At 40.4% G+C, this 5,055-nt stretch overlaps 1 pseudogene; it reads left to right on the forward strand.

Annotated features, from left to right (window-relative positions):
- The first annotated feature begins 1,885 nt into the window (after positions 1 to 1,885).
- Positions 1,886 to 2,695, forward strand: LOC138665379 (olfactory receptor 5I1-like; annotated as a pseudogene).
- The last annotated feature ends 2,360 nt before the right edge of the window (positions 2,696 to 5,055 follow it).

The raw sequence follows: 5,055 nt of genomic DNA on the forward strand, positions 1-5,055 counted from the left end.
TTGCCCTATAGCTCTGCCCCATATAGTGCTCTGCGCCGTTCATTATTGCCCTATAGCTCTGCCCCATATAGTGCTCTGCGCTGTTCATCATTGCCCTATAGCTCAGCCCCATATAGTGCTCTGCACCGTTCATTATTGCCCTATAGCTCTGCCCCATATAGTGCTCTGCACCGTTCATTATTGCCCTATAGCTCTGCCCCATATAGTGATCTGCACCGTTCATTATTGCCCTATAGCTGTGCCCCATATAGTGCTCTGCACCGTTCATTATTGCCCCATATCTGTGCCATATAGTGCTCTTGCACCGTTCATTATTGCCCTATAGCTCTGCGCCGTTCATTATTGCCCTATAGCTCTGCCCCATATAGTGCTCTGCGCCGTTCATTATTGCCCTATAGCTGTGCCCCATATAGTGCTCTGCACCGTTCATTATTGCCCCATATCTGTGTCATATAGTGCTCTGCACCGTTCATTATTGCCCCATATCTGTGCCATATAGTGCTCTTGCACCGTTAATTATTGCCCTATAGCTGTGCCCCATATAGTGCTCTGCGCCATTCATTATTGCCCCATATCTGTGCCATATAGTGCTCTGCACCGTTCATTATTGCCCCATATCTGTGCCATATAGTGCTCTTGCACTGTTCATTATTGCCCTATAGCTGTGCCCCATATAGTGCTCTGCACCGTTCATTATTGCCCTATAGCTCTGCCCCATATAGTGCTCTTGCACCGTTCATATTGCCCCATAGAAAGCTCTGCCATTGTCGCTGCTGCTGCTGCTGCTGCTGCAGTAAAAAACAAAAAAACAAATACTCCCCTCTCTTGCTTGCAGCTCCCGGCGTCTCGTTCCGGCGTCTCCCCGCTCTGACTGATCAGGCAGAGGGCGCCGCACACACTATATGCGTCATCGCGCCCTCTGACCTGAACAGTCAGAGCGCAGAGACGCCTGAGAAGATGGAGCGGCGCTCGGCGGCTGGAACGCGGACAGGTGAATATTACATACTTACCTGGTCCTGGCGTCCGGCTCCTTCTCCCGGACAGCTGTCTTCGGTGCCGCAGCCTCTTCCTCTATCAGCGGTCACCGTTACCGCTGATTAGAGAAATGAATAGGCGGCTCCACCCCTATGGGAGGTGGAGCCGCCTATTCATTTCTCTAATGAGCGGTCCCACGTGAGCGTTGATAGAGGAAGAACTGCAGCACCGAAGACCGTGGGACGGCAGGGGGAGCGCCAGGATCGCTGGAAGCAGGCAAGTATGCCTCAGCGCCCTCACCCGCCGACCCTGCCACCCACCTTAACTCGAGTATAAGCCGAGAGGGGCACTTTCAGCCCAATAATTTGGGCTGAAAATCTCGGCTTATACTCGAGTATATACGGTATCAAGAAAGATAGGACAACCCATATAATTTTCTGTCTTAGACTTTTATATATCCTTTACTCTTTGAGATTACATTTGTTTATTCCTTTATTACTTTTCTCTAGATACTTAAACTTTAATGTACTATTACATTTTCTTACATCTAGAGAAATACCCAAAGCCTATATATCCAGATTTAAGATTTTTAATAGAATTTTATGTATATTATGTCCAAGGAAGACCGGTCACTGATTTTTCAGCTATGTCTGGTAACATTAGGAAAATCCTCAATTAAGCTAATGAAATACATATTACTTTTGCTTTTAGCAAAATTTGATCTTTTATCTGATATGCTTTTATTTACCTTTTCAGATGGATATTGGCATAAGTTAGTATTTTCGATATGGGAAACCATACAGCTCCGATGCAATTTGTTTTGACAGGGTTGTCAAAAGAGCTAAATGTTCAAATCTTTTCTTTTGTATTATTTCTAGTCATTTACCTAATTGGATCATTGGGAAACTTGATGATTGTCTTTATTATATTGCATGTTCCTTATCTCCAAACACCTATGTATTTCTTTATTAAACATTTAGCTGTTTTGGACATGTGTTATATCTCAACTATAGTTCCAAAATTGTTAGAAAGTTCCATATCAAAAGGCAATACAATTTCCTTTCCCGGGTGTGTAATTCAGCTCTTCTTTTTTCTGGCTATGGCAGCTACAGAGTCCACCCTTCTCACTGCTATGTCATATGACCGATATGTGGCCATTTGCAACCCGCTACGTTATACTGCCATCATGAAAAGAGAGGTCTGTATAAAACTTGCTGCTATCTCTTGGACACTTGGTGGTGTTTTTTCTACTATTCACACCATTAACACGTTTAGATTAAACTTCTGCAGATCTAACGTCATTGAACATTTCTTCTGTGATCTTCCACCCTTGCTCAAAATTGCCTGCTCAGACACAAGACTGAACCAAAAGATGATCATTGGTATAGGTGCTGTTATAATCTAACCCTGTTTTCCTTTAACACTAGTCTCGTACGTGTTCATAGTACTTGCTATAATGAGAATTCCTTCTGCAACAGGACGGAAAAAAACATTTTCAACGTGTGTTTCTCATTTGATCACAGTAGGGTTATTTTATCTTACTGGTACATCTGTGTACTTACGGCCCCAATCCACCTCCACTGCGTTACATCAGGATAAAATAAGTGCTGTGTTCTATACTATTTTTGTTCCAATGGTGAATCCAATTGTGTATAGTCTAAGAAACAGGGAGCTAAAACAAGCAATAAAAAAGACTCTGGTGTTGCTTTGCTGCCTCTGACACAGGACTGCTTGACCGTGTGCATGGCATTATGAAGTCTGAAGACTATCAACAAATTTTGCAGCATAATGTAGGGCCCAGTGTGAGAAAGCTGGGTCTCCCTCAGAGGTCATGGGTCTTCCCGCAGGACAATGACCCAAAACACACTTCAAAAAGCACTAGAAAATGGTTTGAGAGAAAGCACTGGAGACTTCTAAGGTGGCCAGCAATGAGTCCAGACCTGAATCCCATAGAACACCTGTGGAGAGATCTAAAAATGGCAGTTTGGAGAAGGCACCCTTCAAATATCAGGGACCTGGAGCAGTTTGCCAAAGAAGAATGGTCTAAAATTCCAGCAGAGCATAGTAAGAAACTCACTGATGGTTACCGGAAGCGGTTGGTCGCAGTTATTTTGGCTAAAGGTTGTGCAACCAAGTATTAGGCTGAGGGTGCCAATACTTTTGTCTGGCCCATTTTTGGAGTTTTGTGTGAAATGATCAATGTTTTGCTTTTTGCTTCATTCTCTTTTGTGTTTTTTTCATTTAAGACAAATTAAATGAAGATAATAATACCAAATAATTTGTGTTTGCAATCATTTTCAGGAAAAAAATGAGTATTATCTGACAGAATTGCAGGGGTGTCAATACTTTTGGCCATGACTGTATAGTTGTGGACTATTGTGGGGAAATCATTACCTTTACTTTTTCATTAATTGTAAAAAAAAAAAGCTTATGTTTACTTTTATTGATGTGCGAACATTTTTATATTGTATGGATCATATGAGAAAAAGTATATGAAACCATGTATATGTAATTTTGTAACTGTATAGTTAATTTTATTTAATAAAAATTATTTATTTAGAAAATGTATTGCATATTCTGATTTACATTAGAGACACTTTGTACTAAGCAACTTTTATTTATAATGTACAGATGTTAGATATTCGTTGTGCATGTAAACTCCCTCCCCCCCTAGCCTCACAGCCAGTTTTGGTCTTTATGACAGAACATATTTTCTTGTACTTTTTTATTGTCATGATCCAAGAGCCATAACTTTTTTATTTGTTTAGCCACTAGTGATGAGGGAGCAGTAAAATGCTTGAGTACTCGTTACTCGAGTTTGGAAAATCGTAATGCTCGTGTATAATGGAAGTCAATGGAAATGGAATTAATGAGCATAATAGAAGTGAATGGGAAACACAAGCATTTTTCCTGCAGCCTCTCCTCCGGAGGGAGTCTAAAAATTGCTGAAATCGATAGAAATAGTGCTGAAATGGCATGGGAACAGCATGGGGAAGACCCCTGGAAGCATCTCTGAATCCAAGGTTGCTGCTGGTAACAATGTTGTCAGAGTATTATACCACTTTTACAGACTTTCAATAAAGCATACAAAACTGAAGTTAAAATGGATTTTACTGTAAAAAATGTGTAGAATAATTCTTTCCAGGATCTTGACATATATAAGGCAAAAGAGATGGAATGAGGCCTACAAATAAAAGAACACAGTAGTTACAGTCAAATATGATGGAGGTTCAAAGATATTTTGGGGTTGTTTTGCTGATTTTGGCCCTGGGTGCCTTGACTGTGTGCAAAGCATCATGAAATGTGAAGATTTCCAAAGGATTTTGTGTTGCAATGTAGTGTCCAGGATTCGAAAGCTGGGTTTGCATCCTAGGTCATGAGTCTTTCAGCAGGAGAATGACATCAAACATATTTCAAGAAGCAGTCAGAAGTAGATGAAAACAAAGCACTGGAGAATTCAAAAGTGGAAATTCCAGCTTCAGTAGCATAAAGTCTCCCACCTCTACCTCTTACATACAGATGCTACAGAGAATCTGTGTGTTGACACATTAAATCAGTTAATTCTGCTTGTTTTTATGAATATCTGAGTACAGATCACTGTAAAAAATGTGAATTGGTCAATGTGTGCATGGAGAAAAGAAGCAGACAAGTTTAGAATTTCTAAGGCAATAATCCATGACTGATGCCTGTTATACGCTATACCTAGTGCCACAGTTCACCATAGACAAATTGCAGATAAGAGTGGTACTATTTTAGAGTATAGAAAGGATTTGAACAGCCTCTGAAAAGATTTTTTGTTGTATGTTGCAGCAACAAACTCTGTAAATGCAAGCACCACTGCAAATTCAGAGTACAGGTCACCATAAAAAACATGAATCGGTTAATGAGTCCATGGAAAAAAAGCAGCAATGATTATAATTTATACTGCACTAATTGTTGACTAGATGGCTGTAATATGCTATCCCTACTAGCATACCTCACCATAGATGAATTGCAGATATGAGTAGTATTATTATAACAGAATAAAATCTACTTGAATTAGCCTTGAAAAAAGTGATTAGTTTAGTGTAACAGCATCAA

The sequence above is a fragment of the Ranitomeya imitator genome, chromosome 1 (genome assembly GCF_032444005.1).
Source record: "Ranitomeya imitator isolate aRanImi1 chromosome 1, aRanImi1.pri, whole genome shotgun sequence".
Classification (NCBI taxonomy): Eukaryota; Metazoa; Chordata; class Amphibia; order Anura; family Dendrobatidae; genus Ranitomeya; species Ranitomeya imitator.